At 39.5% G+C, this 22805-nt stretch overlaps 1 long non-coding RNA gene across 2 annotated transcripts; it reads right to left on the reverse strand.

Annotated features, from left to right (window-relative positions):
• Positions 1–13997: 13997 nt before the first annotated feature.
• LOC124141832 lies at positions 13998–21664 on the reverse strand. 2 transcript variants are annotated; one of them, XR_006862080.2, is made up of 6 exons: positions 21640–21664; positions 18320–18443; positions 16689–16721; positions 15631–15770; positions 15150–15259; positions 13998–14747 (listed from the first exon to the last, which is right to left on the reverse strand). It is a non-coding gene; the product is annotated as an uncharacterized LOC124141832 (long non-coding RNA). The 2 variants fall into 2 exon arrangements; XR_006862081.2 differs by having other exon boundaries at positions 18320–18437; positions 21640–21654.
• Between the last annotated feature and the right edge of the window lie 1141 nt (positions 21665–22805).

A 22805-nucleotide genomic window follows, 5' to 3' on the forward strand; every position in this document is an offset into this window, starting at 1 on the left:
CCTCGCAAAACCGCACAAACATCGTTTTTACCTTTTACCTTATTTTTAACAGCGAGCCAGATAACAGATGATAGCTTAACGATCATTCCAAAAATCTTACGGGGAACAACAAACATGTTTCGTTTATTTCGGTTGAAACACTAGCAGCGTCTTTCTATGTTATCGCGATGACTGTAACCTTTTCTTGTCAAGGGCAGTTAAAGGGCAAGTTCACACGGAAATTAACCTTTTTTTCTTGTACTTTTTCCACATTAAAAGTGTTAACCTAGAAGTGTCATAGACAAAAATATAAAAATATCACAATTAATTAACATATTTTTCGCATTAAAACGATTTATATTTTTCACATTTACCAAGTGTTCTATTTCCACAACAAAAACACCATGGCTTGTGCCCCTTGCAATATGACGTCATTGGTGCCAATTGATAAACATTATGACGTCATCATGCTTTGTTAGAGCCGCTTCACGTGGTGTAGGTCTAGGTGTGTGATTCTAGCGTCTCAGATGCCAGCCAGCATAGTGTTATGCTGAGTCACCACTGCGCCGGAGTGTGTCGTAGGCCATGTTGTTTTACCGCAAACTGGTACTTGATATCTTTTGCGTTGAGAATAGACAGGGACCCAGTTGAATTGGCACCAATTACGTCATAATCTAAGGGGGATAACTCAGGCCTGTTTAGCTCGAAAAACGAAGGCCTCATAACGGCATATCATTTTCACACTATTGTGAGCTTCCTACTTTCACTGTGAAAAAAATGAGTGTATATTTTCAAACACAGATACTAATTAATTCTAAAATTGCGTTTTGTATAGAAAAAGAAAGAAAGTGATTTTTGCGTGTACACTTCCCCTTTAACTTATAGGGTCTATGAGTCACCCTTAAGGAAAAATCGATATAGTTGTCACCCCTGATAACTCTCCACTTCCGGCGCGTATACTATAAACGAAACATGACAGATGGTGAATACCTGACACTTGTTTATGAATAACAACCTCTTTCTTCTTTACAGATGACTCATATCAAAATAAAACAAACCGACCTAAATTAATAAATCAAATACTTAAAAGCTCCAACGACCTAACTAAGGCAGGCAAACAAATAACCTTCTTGTGGATACCCGCCCACGTAGGAATATACGGTAATGAAAACGCCGATAAGGCAGCTAAACTATCCCTCAAAATCCCAGAAATAAGCTTAAACTTACCCATCTCAAAATCAGAAATTAAAAGCGTAAACAAGCAAAAAATCACCAAAAAATGGCATAACCTATATCTAAACTCAAATAGCCGAATCAAAAAAGTACTCAGCAAACCACTAACCAAACCAAAAATTCTCCATCCATCAAAAAAAATCGACAGAGTAATCACTTAACTCCAAACAGGACATACCAACCTAAATAACCACCTAATTTTTTTTTAAAAACATACTACAGGTAACTGACCACACTGCAAACAACTAAAAAACCCAGAACACGCACGCATCCACTGCACACACTACCTAACACATCGAACCGCATTACAAACCACCCTCAATCTAAACAAGGCTCTCACTCTAGAAGCAATACTAAACCCACAAAATAAACTAGAAAACTTCAAGGCCTTAGGCGTATTCTTAATCAAAACGGAACTAATAAAACGCATCTAAAAACAATATAATCTACCAAATCAAAATTACATAAACAAACAAACATCCACCATACCCAGCTCCCTTAGTTCTCCTCCCCAATCCCATCGGCATCTATTCCAAATCTCAAAATCCCCAAATTCTATATAAGCAACCCCTAAAGCCCCCTCTTGGGTTGCACACACCACTTTCGCCCCTTTCGGAAACACATTAAATGGCCTGGCCGGGCCCGTGTGCGAAACACGCATCAGTCGGAAAGCGCACGTTAAATCTCCAAAGTAAGTAAGTAAGTAAGTAAGTTAAAACATATACAAATGTACGCAGCCAGAGGCTCTCTGAACATGAAAGTTTAAAATAGGGATGTTTAAAATTCACCAAATCTATAAGGCACTAGATATACATTTCCATCAATAATACATTAATGCGCGACGACGAGATAGCATATGATAGGTTTTGGTGACGTTGAAACGCATGCTTTGTTCGACATTATACATCTGTATTTCTGTACATTAGTTAAAGAACAGTATTTGTAAAAAACAACTAAATAATCAAGATCCGAAGATGGATTGTAGAAACCTCGGGGAACGAGAACAATGCTTGAATTAAAACCCTTGTTCAACAGTATTAGTGCTGTTCCAACAGTGACAATAGGCAATTGTTACAAGCGAATGGAGCCGCTTAGCGCATTCGAATAAAGGGCAGGTAAATATGGTTCCAGTGGATCCCATAAAGAGAGTGAGAGTGGTCTCCCTTTAACTACGAGTACAACGTATGAAACATTATAGGGCCTAATTGATTGAGCAGCTTGTCGTTTTTAAAATTTGGATGACATGCAGTTTGAAATCATTTTGTCCATCCATTACGAAAGATAAAAGTAAGTATATTCTTAACTGTTGTGTAAAAAATACGTAAGATATATATCATCGTTTGCCAATCTAGGTAGGTTGATTCACATAACACGCCTTCCCAAATTATCTATTTTAGCCTAAGCCACGTCGCAGTTTCAGGACATCCTTTATCTTGTATGTCAAGTGTTATATCTTCAGGATTTCTTACTCACATCGAGCGAAAGGATGTTTGTCATTATGCATGCATTTCATGTCCTGGTAGATAGCTTCCTTTTAGTATATGTGAGAGCCTACAGAGTGACCGTTTACAGTGGAAAGACGGATCTCTATTGTTGTGTGAAAATGGATTGGTAAACAAGCGAAGCGCTTATGTTAATACCGCTCCATTACACATAGGACATATTACAATGAATACATCAATGAAGGTTAGATGTAACAAATAAATTGTATATGCTTTCAGGATTTAACCTTGTTCAATAAGAACTGACATCGCTTTTCAGTAAACACGTGTTGTGTCCTTTATATAACATCTATGAGGCGCCGTTTTATTTATTTGAGATTTTATTAAATACAGCCAGAGACTAGTTTATACATCATGAATTATTGATATCACAAATTCGAATAAATGCTATCATAATCTTTTTTTATTGATATCATGGAATAATAACTGATATCATCAATTCAGTTTTGTGATATCAAAAATCCGTTTTGGGATATACATGTATTACAATCGAATTTGTTTTATCAATTATTCAATTTGTGATATAAAATAATGGTGAATTTCAGACAGCAATAAATTAAATGTGCGATGTCAATAATTCGCCTTTGCACAATAACTGCTCCCTTGACTTGACGTCGATCTTTACGAATATTCAATGCTGCACCGAACTGCGTGAAACTGAAACGGCAATTTGGAATATGCAAGACATTGTTTCTGAAGCGCTCGCTGCCAAAGCGAGGGGAACCGTTTATTATAATAAAAGCGACAAAATCCTTTCCATATTCAATAGAAAGTCGGGTGTACCATTCCGACTATGTCATGAACATGTGTATATGAATCACTATCATATAGTGATGACACCAGATGTTCGGGGAAAAGGTGAGCGTGTACTCCCCTACAGGTGGCACCCGTCACAAACACATGCAAAGGCAAGTATATTGTTCAGCTGAGAAATACTCGGGAACATAATACTCGGAGATAAGATGAAAAGGAATATTGGTTGAAACATCACAACTTGTGACTTATCAACACACACACACACACACACACACACACACACACACACACACACACACACTACTGTTGATGCTAGATCACCAGGCTACAGATGCGCTCATAAATCACAATGCATTTAAAATTATGTACGCCAATACGATATTATATACATTCTAAGGTTTCCTAAGGTTCATGGAAAGAGTGTTTGAAAAATAAAGTTGTTGCTAAATTTTGTTTCAGATTTTTCTTTCGGTTTCTAAATGAGATAAAACACTTCCTCTCGGGTGTTTATTCTGTATGTATATATATAACAGGAAACAACCCAAACCAACCATTAAATATTAAAAACCACGTTACATGTATGTTGATTCCAGAAAAGGTGGTACTGCACCAGGTAGTCAGACGAAAGGGCAGGCACTAGGACTTAAATGTATCTCAGTTGATATTTTCATTTTAGTCTTTGGAGAATTGGTGTCACATCGTACTGCATGTACTGCAATTCGCCAGCTGTAACATACAAATTTCCTCAGCATGGGTTATGAGTTACACTGCTAAACAAATATGCATACGGAATTATTCAAGTATATTGACCCCGTTTTCAGTGCATCTTTCCAAAACGCATTTGGAATAATAATATTATCAATATTCAATGGATCTGCACACCATATTTTGATTCAAGCCTAAAATCGCATTTGATGCAAGATTGTTTGAAACTGTATGCGTTTTTCCTGTACTCTATGCTCTATCGTCAACAGGTTATTTTGAATAGCCTAAATGGATTTCTGGTTTGAGGGGATGCACGGGGAATAACTTCCAATGTTGTGTTTTATTTTGTCCCTAGTGGGGAGTGAGTGAGTATGGTTTTACGCCGCTTTTCGCAATATTCCAACAATATCACGGTGGAGGACACCAGAAATGGGCTTCACACATTCTACCCGTGTTGGGAATCGAACCCGTCTCCTCGGCGTGACAAGCGAACGCTTTAACCACTAGGCTACCCGAGCGCCCCTAGTTTGTCCCTGAGCTAGCGCCATGTAGTTTTGCTTGTCCACCATGCTTTTCCCCAGCCCACCCACCACAGGGTGAACACAGATTGCCATTTTATCTTAATAATATATGAATAGTTAATGACCATTTTCGACAAACACCAGTCTTGTGGGTTTTCTGCCACACGGATATACAATAGCAGTTAATAGTGTTAGTTTTCAAGTTTACATAATGATGAGGGTTAATGAGCTTGTAACCGGCTTTATTTAAACATTATGAACGCATCACGCGACTGTTTACATTAAAAGTTCGATCCCTTGGTGTCTACATTTCACAATCGAGCATGCTCTTTCTACCAAGATTTCAAAGAGCGTCATGCAACTCTTGTTCAGAACTTGTTTGATCACCGTTACAACATTCAAGGCCTCAGTAAAACTTTCAAATTTTTTATGGTAGTCATGTGGAGGACATTTCCAAATTTGACGCATCAGTGACAAAAATTATATCCGATGCAATTACCTACTTTGACTTGTACCATATTTTCCAGTATTTTTTCAGATGAACAATTGACTTGCCTTTGTGTGTGTTTGTGACGTTTGGCTCCCGTGGGCTAGGCTCACCTTTTCGTGAACACCTGGTATCATTACTATTTGATAGTAATCCATAAACACGTTCTCATGATATAGTCGGAGTCGTATAATTGACTTTTTTTTGCAGAGATTTCTTATGAAAATGGGGGCGGTCGGGTAGCCAAGTGGTTAAAGCGTTCGCTCGTCACACCGAAGACCCGGGTTCGATTCCCGACATGGGTACAATGTGTGAAGCCCATTTCTGGTGTCCCCCGTCGTTAAATTGCTGGAATATTGATAAATGCGACGTAAAACCATACTCACTCACTCACTTTTATGAAAATGGAAAGGGTTTTGTCGCATTTATTTACCAATCCAAGGACCTTTCAGTTAGTTATCTTACAGATGTAATCTACAAGTTAGGAACTAGTTTGACCAGTTTGGAGAAGGCCATTACATGAGATATAATTGTGGGAACTTCATCCTTTTAATGAAAAACCACTTGACATTTTAGTTTCCTTTGTCCAACTTAACGGGATGTGACTTTGTCTAGACTCCACAGGGATGCCAACAGACATAAACTTAGCGACGTGTCCTTATATTTGCAATGTATTCCATATGTTTTGATTGAACATTGACGTCTATGTCCTAATGAAAGGAAATAGAATGACGCACAACTCATTGGTTTGGTTTGTATTTTTCTAAGTATTTCAAACGTACTTATCTCATGTATGCCAAACGTGCGTAAAACATTTGATATTTCCTATTTCCTTTCAATCTATGTACCTGTAAATTTAAGTGAAATGTTCATTTCAAACCTTTGAAATATTACACTGTCCAAACTATTCCAAATGGTATACGCACAAATGTAAAATGTCATCAACTGGTTTTGTGTCGCTACTCCTTGGTATACACGACATAATATACCTGCCAGGATAATGAATGGGTATGGTTGGTTTGGTTTGATGTTTAACGCCGCACTCAGCAATATTCCAGTTATATGACGGCGGTCTGTAAATAATCGAGTTTGGATCAGACAATCCAGTGGTTGATATTGTGAGCATCGATCCAGGCATTTGGGATCGATGACATGCAGCAGCCAAGTCAGCGAGCCTGACCACCCGATCCCGTTAGTCGCCTCTTACGACAAGCACAGTCGCCTTTTACGGCAAGCATGGGTTGGTGAAGACCCATTCTATTCCCAATCTACACATACATGCAAAAAATACAGATACAATACATATATAATTATACATTACATGTACATGTATACCCAACTGATTTGGAATAATTGGAATATGAGATTTTACATTAATACTAACACTATTCCAAACGTCCTGAAATTGGCCTTTTCGTGTTGATTGAGACTCCGTACAGGTCATAATAGAAAAAAGAAGCATAGCTGTTGAGGTGAGGTGAAATGGCGTCCAAGATTATTCACGCGTGCATTCACGCGTGCGTGTGTGTGTGTGTGTGTGTGTGTGTGTGTGTGTGTGTGTGTGTGTGTGTGTGTGTGTGTGTGTGTGTGTGTGTGTGTGTGTGTGTGTGTGTGTGTGACTGTGTGTGTCGCTGTGGCTGTGGCTGTGGCTGTGGCTGTTTGTACTCGTCCGGACTGATTTATGCCGAATGTCGATTTTTAATGCTAGCACACTGAGATACCCTGCGGCAATTTAGCAGGAATACTCCACTCAGACACAGTAATCTGACTCCGAGACGACCAGCCCTTGCTTTAGCCCCTAAACGCCGATCGCTAGACAGGGTAATAACAAGTACCATCTTTTAACGTATTTTTGGTATGATTGTGATAGTATTTGATATTAACGCATAAACGAAACAAATAACATTCCTCTCTATTTAAACAGGACGGCGATAGCCAAGGCGAAAGGACAATGACTATCTGATGGTAATTAGAATTTCATACTGGGTTATAACTTTGACGGACAAACAAACCGTGATCACGTTATAACCAATCAAAACAGGCAATGGTGACAAGTTTAAGGATCACATTATAAACAGGGGATATTTCATGTGTCGAGTGAAATATCATGTTACGCTCATTTCGTCTACCAGAAAATTAAATTAATTCGTGATACATGTGCAAGCTCGAATGTGGTCGACCTTGCCGATATATTTTATAAGGTCCTCTTTTCACAGTGAAACATAGCCAGTAATTGCCCAACAAGTTGTGATTCGTGATAGATGTACAAGGCCGAATGTGGTCGACCTTCCGATATATTTGATAAGGTCTCGTTAAAGGTGAGGTGAAATTGGGTTTAACGTCGCGTCCAAGATTATTGCACTTATATAGCGACGTGCATGTACGTGTGTGTGTGGCTGCTTGTACTAGTCCGGACTGATGCCGATTTATAGTGCTAGCTCACTGAGATACCATGACGCAGTTTAAAATGAATACCCCACTCAGACACAGTATACTGACTCCGAGCCGACCAGTCCTTGCGTTAACACCTTAATGCCGAGCGCCAGACAGGGTAACAACAAGTACCATCTTTTAACGTCTTTTAGTATGACGCGGCCAGGGATCGAACCCCGGACCTTCCGCTCTCCGGGCGGACGCTCTACCACTAGACCACGGAGGCGGTCGTCTCGTTTAAGAGGGAAACATACCAGTCCATAATCCATAAAGTTGGGATTCGTGATACATGCGCAAGATCGAACGTGCCTGAGCTTGTGGAGATAATGTATTAGTCCTAGTTTCTCGATCTCATCGCGACGATGCCACAGTGTAATCTAGCCGAGCCTACGGGTTGTTGGACCGCCTCCGTGGTCTAGTGGTAGAGCGTCCGCCCGGAGAGCGGAAAGTCCGGGGTTCGATCCCCGGCCGCGTCATACCAAACGACGTTAAAAGATGGTACTTGTTGTTACCTTGTCTGGCGCTCGGCATTAAGGGCTAAAGCAAGGATTGGTCGGCACGGAATCAGTTTACTGTATCTGAGTGGGGTATTCATGTTAAACTGCGGCACTATAAATCGGCATCAGTCCGGACTAATACAAGCAGCCACACAAACACACACACACGTACATGCACGTCGCTATATAAGTGCAATAATCTTGGACGCGACGTTAAACCCAATTCCACCACCACCACTTCGGGTTGTTGACATTTCTTACACTTCCATCCTCGCTATGGTCACAGATAACGATGTCTCTACAGATGTCATCACTTGCTTGATAAAGGTGTTGGGATCTACACCGAAACGTCGCACCTATTGTAATAAAGAAGTTGTTCATCCATAGAACTCGTCTTATGTCTCTACAGTTACACCAATAACAGTTTATACGCCTCTAAAGACGCAATGCTCTTCCTATCAATACGACCCGTGAAGATCCAGGGTAGAATAGGTCTTCAGCAACCCAAATGCTGTAAAAGGCGACTATGTTGTTGGAAGAGGCGACATTTACTTCGTTCGGCAAATACGCACATTCTGACTATGATTGACTTTGTGAAAATGTCAACCTTAGTTCTTTTATGTATGCGACGGTTTGTCCTCGTTATCCATCCGTGAAATGTTTGTGCAAGGCAAAGCACATGCCGTCAACTAGAGCTGCAGTTTTATTTGTATGGTGTATAGGGCCAATAAAATTTGGAATTATGAACAAAATATATAAACTACAAGGAATAAATAATAAATAGCAACATGTTGTAACAAATGTAAATTTTGTGCAGTGGTAAAGTTCATGTTGACGTGTGTGTCAGAGCTGGCTTCGTTAAAATACGGGAATATGTTTCGGTGTAATCATAATCTGTTCCTTGTAAATTAGTAATGATTTGTGACATTGCTTATTTCTTTTTTCCTTATAGTTGTATCTGTTTAAAATGGGCCCTGCACAAGACATGACCGGTGCAATTATTGAAGAAAACTGTCAATCAATTTCGTTCTATCAAGTTTGAAGCTCCACCTACATCAAGTAATCCTCCACCTACCATATATACAAATTATGTAGCAGGTTCATTGTTCAGTCTTCCTTGCCAAGGGTATAAGGATCTATATCAAATCAAATTACAGTAGAATAAAGAACTTTTTATATATACATTATGTCTACTTTGTCAACCGTCAACTTCTAAGAAATGCCTGTCAAACAATTCAGGGAATTAAAAGTTGACCTATAGAATCAGTGTACTTGTGTTTAGGCTGAAAGCTATTATTAATAGCCTCAAGAGAAAAAACATGGGTTTTTCATCTCACTCACTCATCACCTATGCAAAGATATTGAGAGTGCCTATGGCGGTATGTCCCTTTTCGCTTATGCTATGTTACCTGGTAAATAAAATGAATACAAGTTCAATCTACACGTGTGTTGCGCATTTACCATCGTTACCTGTGATACATATTTGATGGAATGTAGGAATTGTACAGGTGCGGAAACCGAATAGAAGCTGGAATATCCATCCATATGTCGCCACTGGACGAAACAATCGCCCTGATTGGTCGAAAAAAAGGAAGATTTCGATGACGTCAGTCAGAAGTGCCCATTGCCAGGTTTTGCAATTCCCTGTTTTGACTTGTGTCATATCTTCCCGTGTTTTTGTCAGGTGTTTGTGGCACCGGTGGGGCCGACACGTTCACAGTTTCGTGAACTCTAGGTGGTATCACTATTTAATAGATGTTTCATAAACACATGCTCACGAAATAGTCGGAATCGTACAAATCGTGATTTCTTAGGAATAGGGAAAGGGTTGTGTAGCTTTTATTTAAAAGAAAACTTACGCTTTGCAGGTTGCTGTGCATTTATGTGGACATATAAATGTGTGACCCCCATGTGTGTTTGTGTTGAGTAGAGCTACGGTAACTTTATGTAACGAGCCTATGATCATGGGCCCACTTGCACAAAGACAATAGCGCTAAGATGATCGTAATTCCTATACTTTAACGTAGGCAACAGTCTCAGCGCTAAGATCGCTTTGTGAAAGTGGGCCCTGGTCGTGTTACCGCCGAGTTTGTGATGTCAAGGATGTACGAGTTTATAAAACCTTTCGAACGTCTCCTGTGTCTTGTGGTACAGCGGTCTGGGGTTCGATCCGCGGCCAAGTTATACCAAAAAGACGTATAAAGATGGTACTTGTTGTTACCCTGCCTGGCGCTCGGAATAAAGGGTCTTAAACAAGGACTGGTCGGCTTGGAGTCAGTTTAGAGTCGGGTATTCGTGTTAAACTGCGGCATGGTATCTCAGTGGGATAGCTATGAAATCGGCAATCAGTCCCCACACACACACTTGCATGCACGTCGCAGTAATAATAATAATCTTGGACGCGACGTTAAAACCCATTTCAACTCACTTTTCTGAGTACAATTTATGCTCATATCCCGTTTCTTGTCAGACTCACTAAACGAAGGTTATAAATGGAGCAGCCATATGTATAACTTACACTCATCTGAAGTTGAGTTTTGGTGTTACGGAAACAATTCGTTGAACATTAAAATAAAATCATATGGACAGATTTGAACAAGATATGTCATGTTGAAGGTTTCTTTTCAAAGAGGGGCGGTCGGGTAGCCTAGTGGTTAAAGCGTTCACTCGTCACGCCGAAGACCCGCGTTCGATTCCCGACATGGGTACAATGTGTGAAGCCCATTTCTGGTGTCCACCGCCGTGATATTGCTGGAATATTGCTAAAAGCGGCGTAAAACCATACTCACTCACTCACTCACTTTTCTTAGAAAGGAATGCTTTAGAATTATTTTGAACATGCAGGTCCGGTGAAGAAATTAGAGTCATACAATAAATGAAATGGACACATTTCACCCCCATTTTGATCAATAACGTTATCGTCAATATAAACCAAACGTTTCTTTGTTTGTTAATTATGGACTGATTAGGCCAATATAGATCAAACGTATCTTTTTTTGTTAATTATGGACTGATTAGGCCAATATAGATCAAACGTATCTTTGTTTGTGAATTATGAACTGATTAGGCCAATATAGATCAAACGTATCTTTTTTTGTTAATTATGGACTGATTAGGCCAATATAGATCAAACGTTTCTTTGTTTGTTAATTATGAACTGATTAGGCCAATATAGATCAAACGTTTCTTTGTTTGTTAATTATGAACTGATCAAAATAGGCCAAACGCACCTTTCCTTGTCGATTATGGACTGTTTAAGTCAAGATAGGCCTAACGTATCTTTGGTTGCTCGTCTGAAACTTATGTTTGTGGGTTGGAATCCCGGTTCACCACGATTATGTTCCTAGGTATGACAGAACCATACCCGTGTTCGTGTGTTTCACTAAAGTTGTAAACGTCTGCGAATTGCATCACTTCAGATTTCCCTCCAACATCAAGCTGACACGCCGTGATATGACTGGAGTACTAATCAATGGGGCGTTAAATCCAACTCACTCACTCACACATTTCGCAGAATAACCTCTAAGGAGGGACTTTCTACAGAATATCCTTCTCTACCGGGGACATTCCAAGAATTTTCCTCGCTGAAGACAACAAATGTCTTCTTTATATTTTAGTTGATGGAACCTGCATCCTTCCTATCTGAAGTCTAGCGAATGAGCCACCAGGCTCACAGAGGCGCTGATGGGCCACACTGCTTTGAGGAACCTATTTTACAAGATTAAGTACATGTATGCCCGCAAGATATATTTTCCGTCCGTTTCCTAGCGCCCATGTAACGTTGGTTGGTTTGTTGTTTAACGCCGCACTCAGCAATATTCCAGCTATATGACGGCGGTCTGTAAATAATCGAGTCTGGACCAGATAATCCGATGATTGATATCATGAGCATCGATCCACGCAATCTGGATCGATGACATGCATCAACCAAGTCAGCGAGCCTGACCACCCGATCCCGTTAGTCGCCTTGTAGGACAAGCATAGTCGCCTTTTACGGCAAGCATGGGTTGCTGAAGACCTATTCTACCCCGGAATCTTCACGGGTCGATATACTAAGGAAATAAATGGCAGTGAAATAAAGTACCAGTAACGCTCTGTGTAGTTGAAGATAGTACGTCAAGACTGTATACACAGGGATATTTCCAACATATACTACTCAAAAGAAGTTAAGGATCACCCGATTTTTTTCATATTGGTAATGTTAATCTGTCATGGCATGTGATCCTTAACTTCTTTTGAGTAGTATATATGCTCCTAGTACCGGTAAGTGTATTGACCTTACATGAACATTCAATATCTAGTTAATGTATGGGGATTCCATTTATTGTGTTATTTTGCTCCTATCCCTCTGCCCACTCAGCGAGTAAAGAAGTACATTATGTCTGTCCCATGTGCTACTCTAAGTTAGTCCAGCTTCCCTGGCTGAGAGCCTTGCAAAAGGTCTCCACTGTCCGACACAGCCTTGGCCACTCACTCATTGGCAAACATTGTCTGGGTTGGTGGCAACCGTGAGTTGCAGCTCTAACACTGGCTGACAACAATCGTAGAGCTTAGTAGGATTTGTGACATGGGTACCTGGGCGGGTAATATAATGTTCGATATGACGTCATATGCTTGTCATGTCACAATTGGAGCTGTTGTCACATGTCGGGAATCGAACCCGGGTCTTCGGCGTGGCGAGCGAACGCTTTAACCACTAGGCTACCCGACCGCCCCGACATATTAAGAGTCCGCGTGCAAAACGTAGATCTTGACACGCAGATATATTTCACTGTACCTTGTCACCTGTCTCATTGTGTCTCTGTAACTTGTGAATACTTAATGACGTCAACCTTGGTGTATAGTTCGAGAATCGTGAGAGAGTTGGGTGTAACGCCGCTTGTAACAATATTCCAGTTATATCACGACGTGTCAGTTTAATGTGGGAGGAAAGCCCGAAGTGATGCAGGTCTCAGACGTTTACCACTTCGTTGAAACCCACGAGCATGGGTATGGTGCTGACAAACCTAGAAACATAATCGGTGCGAACCGGGATTCGAACCCACAATCATAGGTTTCTGGCGTGCCCAAGGGACGCAATTCTGCACAGCGAATCGCGGCGCCTTAGACGACGGGGCCACCCATGCCCCCCGGTTCGAGAATAACCTACGAGCAACGAGGAATGAAGGATTAACCGAATTATTTACCTAGTAATCTGAGCCTTATTTCACGAAGGACAGATAATCCAGAACTCCAAGTTGAAAGTATGTGTTTCTGTATCATATATCTATTCCTCTGGGAAAATGAGGGTTGCCAAATACAAGTGGAGACAATTAGTGAAGCTCATTGTTGAGTCTGTGACGACATAAACAGTGGACGTTATCTGTAATTGTTTGTGACAAGTGTTGACGTACCGACACAATGCAATAGAACAGTTGAACTAGTGAGTGAGTGAGTATGGATTTACGCCACTTTTAGCAATATTCCAGCAATATCACGGCGGGGGACACCAGAAATGGGCTTCACACATTGTACCCATGTCGGGAATCGACCCCGGGTCTTCGGCGTGACGATCGAACGCTTTAACCACTAGGCTACCCGACCGCCCCCAGTTGAACTAGCCAAAGAGCATGGCTAAAAGAAAACAACGCTCAGGAAACTAAAGGTACAGCTAACTCGTAAAATCCTGTACATTCGTTGCTGCATATGCATGTTAACAGAAGACCAAGATGTGTGCTCAAATGCATCAAACACATATACAGTAAACTACGTTTATAACGAATACGCTTATAACGAACTGGCGAATATAACGAACTAAAATTAGTGGTCCCTTTGAGTTCGTTATAACTGTAGTTTACTGTACTGTCATACTTGATATACACGAATACAAATACAAAAGAAATGGTTAATATTTCATGAAATATTTATTTTCAACAACGAAATATGGCCGAGTCATAGCATAAAATTAGTTTATCTCAGTTCCTGAATCCATTCGGTGTCAAGTGACATATTAAACCGCAAAGCCCTTTACGAAACTAATTGAGAGAAGATATTTCTTTAGCATTAAAATAGTAGGAGTGCAATAACAACGAACTGTTCCTAATTAAACCTGATATTGACATATGTTGAAACTTTAGTACAACTACTTCAGGTTTAGACTAATTTGCAACAACAAAATTTCAAATGCATCTTTTGAGTGGTCATTGTTCAAAATCAATATACACGGATCATAGCAGGATATTTGATGCAAGGCGTACACATAGAAATGCTGGTGTTACACGTAGTACAACAGAATAGAAAAAGAAATATATCTTCTGCATTGTATTTTCTGATTTGAAGAATTTCATTGTGACATTACCGACAACATAATCGGGGTTATAATTCTAGGGTTAATTATATTATGGTATATGATTTTGAATTCAAGATCCAACTCAAAAAGGTAGTGAGAGTGTCCCTAACAGTGTTCCCCCGTCTCCACCCCTGCCCAAATCCCAAACAAGCCCACTAAAGTAAATCTGAATATTGGCCAATACTAGCAAGGTAATCTGGAGTATAAAAAGGAAAAAGCATTAAGCCGCGATTATCAGGTGGCTGCTAAGTCAGCTCTTATCCAATCCATCCTTCTTTGGAATGGGCCGCTTCATTGCAACAGCGCCTGCAGGTAAAAACATGGAATACATTTACATGGGCGCTAGGAAACGGACGTAAAATATATCTTGCGGGCATACATGTACTTAATCTGCGACTAGCAATTAAAATGCACCATTGATACTGATTACTGTCATGTAATGTATATATAAACTACCACATGAATACTGGTTCCAGGCAAGCTGAAACGCAGATCAATCAGTAGTGAATTCTGTGATCATTGATCAAAGTTTTTATCCATTTTTAACACCTCGGGTTTTCCAGCCGACTGTGTCGTAGTTTACGACAACCAATGGTACATAGTGCCAGTTTGATGATTGCGGTGGACTGGAATTTCGGAAGTGCAATGCACTTATCGATATTCATGGAAATGTAAGAAAAAATGAAAGTTTCAAGAAAATTAAAATACCTTATACTCGTCTGATGGAGATTGTCCTTTGATTGAAAGAACCAAGGTCACTATACCGTCCGGTATCTTCGTCTATGCGATACTTTCCGTCACTGCTTACGAGGTCCCACCTGAAATTAAGAAGGTAGGAATCTTGAGAACACCAGTATGTTTCCACGATGAAGTCATACATATGGAATACTGTAAGGGACATTCTCGCATTCTCGTGTGTTGGGCATTTTTGGCTCGTTTCCAAAGGTCGAGATCGCGAGAATGCGAGATCGCGAGAATGTCCCTTACAGTATTCTATACACACCACTGTGGGTTGATAAAGAAGATTATTCTGATCCATTACTCGCCCTATGCCTGACATAGCCCAGAGTTGTCTTTGTTTCTGCTGGTGTTTCAAAGGTAATACTATCACTACTCACGGAACCCCAACCTGAAACCAGAATATATGTTGACACATACTAGGTTAATCTAATGAAAAGAATCTACTTACCTTCCAGAGATTACCATAGCTGATTGAGCCTTGTTAGCAAAGTCGTCAAGACTTGGGAGGGATGCATGGACTGTTACACATTCGTCTTTACAGTTGAGATCGCTGTACAAGATAACATTGACTTGAGGCTGAGTCTTGCTCTGAAATAAATAAATCATGGGTTGAAAAAGTAGACAATCGACTATGTAAATTACAAGCATACAAAACTGTCTACAGGCTGTTAACTGTGTGGACCCAATGACATGGATCGATGCTCATGCTTTCAGTCACTGGGTTGCCTTGTCTAGATTCGAGTATTGACAGACTGCCGTGACAGAGCTGCAACTGTCCTGACAACTGCGGTAAACAACATTCACTTACTATCTATCGACGGGTATTTCAGATGACATTATGAACACTTCTTGCAGACATGACACAGCACATTATCATGTCAAACATAATGTAGCTTCACATATCAGGAATTATGTGTCATTCCCTTTGTTGTCTACCTTGTTATCAAAATTAAAAATTCACCTAAGCAAACCGTCAAGTGGATTTTCACTGAATCTATGATCTTTGGGTAATTGTTCTTCAAATAAAAAACCCCATCAAAGCCCTTCCATAACCATAAGAAATGTCTGCTAAAAGCAGAGTCCATTGTACGATTCCGATTATATTATAAACACTTTTTTGTGAATCACTATCAAATAGTGATGACACCAGGTGTTCACGAAAAGGTCTCCTCGATAAAAATGTTTAATTGATGAACTAATTCATAATAATTAAATATAAACATATATTCTTATTGCATGAAAAATTAATGAAATTACCAAATATATTTATAAACAAACATCTCATTCATTCATTCATTCATTCATTCATTCATTGTGTTCACTCTTCTGTCTTATAACCGTTATACGTGTATATCGTGTCTGTAAATCACACCCCTGTCCCATTGTAGGCTGATTAAGTGAGTATAAATAAGTAACTATACATTATAATTAGGACTGATCCATTGCCGCATGAGATTTCTCTTAGTCAGTACAATCTGGCTAAGTTGAGGGAACCTGGTATCTTACCATTGTAACTGCAGATGTTTGAAGCTTTCAAACCTGAAAAAAAACATGATAGAATAAACACGTGTCAAGAAGATAAATAACACGCGGAGATGAAGGTACATGACATCAGTACCAGTTACGCTTCATTTCAGACGACAAAGCCTGTCGTGGCACTGTCATTGGACTGTTGGACGTTTGGACTGCGGATCTACGAAACAGTTTGAGCAGATATTGACAGACAAGAACGATGTCCAGCACAAGCAAAGCTGAAATGTAGTCACAGTGTTTAATGATTGTTTAATGAGGCGACTAACGATATCGGATGGTCAGGCTCGCTGACTTGGTTGATGCGTGTCATCGTATCCCAATAGTGTGAAACGATGCTCATGAAGCCAATCACTGGATGGTCTGGCCCAGACTCGATTATTTACAGACAGCCGTCATATAGCTGTAATATTGCTTAATGCGGCGTTAAACAACAAACAAAATCATGATTTAATAAACATTTCGAGTTTCCATTTTTCGATCAGAAGATTTATGTTTTTTGTATTATTTAAACATTTTATGAATGGATGAATAAAAGCATTGAAACACACTTTGATGTCATTATTAATGGAAAATATATTTCAACTTTCATCTTAATCGGCCTGGATGTTTCATTGGTTCACAGACGCCGCCAACGGTGACCGACCATGCCACTTGCTAACCAAGAGTAGTCTGTGCTAGTTGACGTGTTTTTGAGTACAAAAGTAATGTAAGGAATGAGACGTTAAAACTGTCCCTACTGTGCCATTTTGACGTTGTAATTACAATATCGGTGCCTATTAAATATCCACATCAATTATTTATCCAAGGCTAACTATCTTTTGGTTTGTAACCAACGATAATAACTTTTGTGAAAAAAGCTGGTATTTAACTGGTATTGGTTTGGGTATTTAACTTCAGATGAACTGCTTCTTCACGGATTATTCAAATGTTTAAGTAAACGGGAAAATAGACTTTCTATAGCATTTATCCAACAGATTTCACGAAGACAGACAGATCAAAACTTTCAGAAAGCGTCACAACGATGTTAGATTAGTCAGGAGCAATACAACTCTGTCCTGATTTGCATGAGCTTTCTTGTGGGAGACACTTTATGTATTTGACTGGCCACTCTGCACATTAGTGAGGCTCAATTTTCTCATACGAATTGGTAATGCGCTTTTGAAAAATACACTGGGAGACAAAATAATAATCCTGAACATACACGTATGTGCCTTTATTACAAACTTAACCAAACTGAAAACTGATGTTTATATTTTATTTTTTATTTTCGGGTGAAAATCAGTGATAACAACAATCGTTTGAAGTGAACTAAATACGTTCAGATTGGATTGTAGATGATAATAAAGTTTGACGTTTGAAACAAATGTCCACAACAGGATTACTTCATAAGTCTACAGGGGCGGTCGGGTAGCCTAGTGGTTAAAGCGGTCGCTCGTCACGCCGAGGACCCGGGTTCGATTCCCGACATGGGTACAATGTGTGAAGCCAAATACTGGTGTCCCATTTCTGGTGATATTGCTGAAATATTGCTAAAAGTGGCGTAAAACCAAACTCATTTACTCATAAGTCTGGAATAAAGAGGGATAAAGAAAAATCTTTCTTACCAAGGTTTGTTGATCGTTCGTCGAATCTTGCCTCTTGCCAGAGCTGAAGTAGCGAACAGATCTCACCAGCAAGTTATATAGTAGTTCTGCATCCGGGTATCAACGCCCTCAAACCACCCTGCAACTTCAAGGTGTATGTTGCTAGCCAATCAGCAGTGGTCTTATTTGTATAAATTGATAAGCATCTTCTGCGTATCTGCAAAATTTACATATCCTCCGAAATGGTCAACTATTTCCCAGGAAGACTGTTTATGTGACTATCCAGTCGACTCGACCTATTTTTTGGATGTATGGTACATTCAGTCTGGACTATCTTTCGTCAGTTACATCCTGCTTCCACAACTGTTTTCTCACATGCAACCCTCATGATTTATTGTGCATAAAATGTAACCAGCTTTCTTATCACACAACAGCATGTGTGGGAACTGCAGGGTTCGCTGATGAGAGAAGCTGTGATAACTTATCAATGGAAGGATTAGTATAATAATAGTGGGGCAAAAACAATTCTCTACTCGACTGAACATGAGGACTTTCAGAGAGAAAATGCAACTCATCATCAAAAGAACGTGTATTATCAACATTGCACTTTTTGTATACGCAGGACTATGGGTCATGTGGCCTCAGATGCAAAAGGGCCGCCTCCGTGGTCTAGTGGTAGAGCGTCCGCCCGGAGAGCGGAAGGTCCGGGGTTCTATCCCCGGGCGCGTCATACGAAAAGACGTTAAAAAATGGTACTTGTTGTTACCCTGTCTGGCGATCGGCATTCAGGGGCTAAAACAAGGGCTGGTCGGCACGGAGTCAGTATACTGAGTCTGAGTGGGGTATTCATGTTAAACTGCGGCATGGTATCTCAGTGAGCTAGCACTATAACTCTGCATCAGTCCGGACTAGTACAAGCAGCCACACAAACACATACACGTACGTGCACGTCGCTATATAAGTGCAATAATATTGGACGCGACGTTAAACCCAATTTCACCTCACCTCACCTCAGAGGCAAATAAACGTGTCACGTGTCACTTGCAAACTGTATCGTTCCTTCGTCTCTCTAGTTCTGTCATTTTACATAAAAGAAAATGTATTCAGTGTTCAACAACTTGAAAACAAAATTTACAAATGAAGGATATCAATAGCCATAATGTTGGGCGCAGTATGTTACACACCTATGAACTCTTACAAGCAAATAAATTATCGCGCAGCTGTCTAAAATAGATATATAAGTCTATATTAAATATATTAATACTCTTTCTTTGGCAATTTAACTTTAACTTAGCTATGTACGTTGGGAGTGTGAACTCACATATAACACATGGAAAGTTAATGGTTAGGTTTGGCTAAGTGTTGTATCTGTAATCATAGGGTGAGGTTTGGCAAAGTGTTGTAACTGTAATCATAGGGTGAGGTTTGGCTAAGTGTTGTAACTGTAATCATAGGGTTAGGTTTGGCAAAGTGTTGTAACTGTAATCATAGGGTTAGGTTTGGCAAAGTGTTGTAACTGTAATCATAGGGTGAGGTTTGGCTAAGTGTTGTAACTGTAATCATAGGGTGAGGTTTGGCAAAGTGTTGTAACTGTAATCATAGGGTGAGGTTTGGCTAAGTGTTGTAACTGTAATCATAGGGTGAGGTTTGGCTAAGTGTTGTAACTGTAATCATAGGGTGAGGTTTGGCCCTGAGTGTTGTAACTGTAATCATAGGGTGAGGTTTGGCAAAGTGTTGTAACTGTAATCATAGAGTTAGGTTTGGCAAAGTGTTGTAACTGTAATCATAGGGTTAGGTTTGGCTAAGTGTTGTAACTGTAATCATAGGGTGAGGTTTGGCCCTGAGTGTTGTAACTGTAATCATAGGGTGAGGTTTGGCAAAGTGTTGTAACTGTAATCATAGAGACAGAAAGTGGTTAAGTCTTTGTGTGGACTGGGTCAACTCTTTGTGACACTTTGGGTGTTTGTTTAGACATATTTTATTGTCCAAAAAGACACGAGAGCAACACTTACTGCCGCCTTCTCCATGTACATATTTAAACACATGCAAATATAATACAGTTAAGAGTTAAATATAGATGTAACAATATCAATTACTTACAATTAGGAAACAATAATGTTCTAACTATTGAATGGTCTGAATGGTTCCGTGCCTAACATGAGTTCGTCATTAAATCATCAGTCGCATGTTAATATGAACATAAATTCACGAACACTGTGAAATATACGGCAAACCAGATGGACGGTTAAAAATTTAAAAAACCTACACAATTTCAGAAAATTACAGAAATTATTTCTCACAGTGAGATTGAATCAGTGACTATGTGAGATTCCAACAACAAAAAGTATCACCTTTTCATACGTTTTTCAACAATTTCCGTGTGGATTCAGTTAATATAGAAACAAATAAACCCTTAAAACCCACAACTTAAAGATGTGAATAACCGACATATCATTCTTAACTGGGAAAGTGATGTTAACATTAGACATGAATTAATGCACTGTTGATTATTTAACTATTTGCTACATACATATATCTACGATTAATCAACTCACTACAACAGTTATCCATCCCAACAAGCCTCATTAGCTGTTGTGATAATTAAACATTACAGACTTTATTGAGTCAAACAGTAGGGATTTATTATTCAACGTTCGATCATTGTTGTCATTAAATCGTCTAAAAACAATTTGTTTTAATTTTGCCGGCCCCTGGAGAAAGGAAACAAGATAATGATAGAAAATGGTTAAGAATGTCCAACGTCTTGGTGTTCTTCCAATGATGAAAACGGTGGATATATTTCACGCACAGTTGGCTTAGCGCAGAGAGAAACTCTCGCCTATTTTGTCACTATATTTCGAAAATAAATGACGTATTAGGGTTACTAAAACTTGGCTTGAACAAATCCATATACAATTCATGAGAAAATTATCGCATATGTAGAAAAATACTCCGCTGTTTATGCTTCAAAGTAAATTTAAATAAAATAAATAGGAAACTGCCATCGATATAATCTATCCTCTTTCCACTGCCTACATCATGTTTCAGTTGTGTGTAAAACGGGATACATGCTTTTCACATGTAAAGGGTATTCTCAATCACACTGACTTGATATGGGTATCGATGACCTTTATTTCACTTTCCTGGTTTATATATGTTCCTTTTAAACATTCGGATAGAGTAATTAAACATTAACATTCCATAAAATAACATCGCAATATACCGGGATGTACATGGACCCGAATTCATCCCTCAAAATAACTTCACTACATGCAGAGTTGTTTAAAGGGTATCATATGAGAAGATTGTTTTCACAACAATGTAAGTCACAACTTGTGTACCTGGCTATATTGTGCACTCATGCAGAGAAGGGTTGGTGGCCACTTGTACTTAAGAAATATACGACTCGTGGTCGTTGTTTATCGTCAATAAAACACTGCAGGGAGAATAAACCATGAGGGGAGCTGCGAATACCGCTCGCTGCAACGTCATCAACGTTTTTTGCGATCTGTGAATCGGAGGCAAAACCTTGATTCGTCCTTAAACATGGTGTAACGCCAGTGTTGTGGAGCCGACCCCAATCTTCGCCTCCGGAATGCTGTCAGGGTCACCGCTTGACAGGAATCCTAGCTTTCAGGCGAGCTGCATTGAGTCGGTTTTTAACAGTAGATGTTGAAATTTGCCTTCTCCCTGGAGCAGACAAACAAGTTATTGCTATTGTGAGCAGGGATCCACGCCGTCAGTGTACGATGACACGCAAATTATCCAAGTCACCGAGAATAACCACCCGATCCAATAATTTGCCTCCAATGACAAGCATAGGTTGCTGGGGACAATACTAGCTCGGCATTATTTATCATACTTATTTAACTAGAATAATTTATATGAAGGTTACAGAGGCTAAAATATGGATCATGTTACAAGGGGCTCTTCAAACATAATAATATACAGGATTCTACAAAAGGACATATATCTATCATTTTAAGACTTCGTTCTTCTGATTTTCCTCACAAAACAACAGGCTAAGAGCTGAAGGTTTTAAACGGGTCAGACAATTCTTTTTGTCTACGAATTTCTATGAGAACGAGTTGACGATAGATATAGTATATCGGTTGATGTAGGGTGAAAACATGTTTGTAGAATCTTGGCAACAATATGATATTGTGACACATAGGCATGAAACATATCATATGAAAGCTCCTTCTATGCCCTTTCTACTGGAATTCTTGTATATATCAATTAAAAGTAAAATATCAGTTAAAAATACTTCTTATATACATGGTTGTACTGAACTGCACATATTGTTATCACATCATACTGCTTATGACAAATCAATAATCATTGCATATTATGTTGATTGACATGCACGTCAGTTATTTTTCATCACGAAGTAATTCAGGTTCTGTGTTTTTAGTAAACGAAGCACAGGCCCATGAAAGTCTTGGTCAGAATTTATCTTCAGCAACCCATGCTTGTCGTAAGAGTCGACTAACGGGATCGGATGGTC

Source organism: Haliotis rufescens, unplaced genomic scaffold, assembly GCF_023055435.1.
Source record: "Haliotis rufescens isolate VD_foot unplaced genomic scaffold, xgHalRufe1.0.p SCAF_8, whole genome shotgun sequence".
Lineage (NCBI taxonomy): Eukaryota > Metazoa > Mollusca > Gastropoda > Lepetellida > Haliotidae > Haliotis > Haliotis rufescens.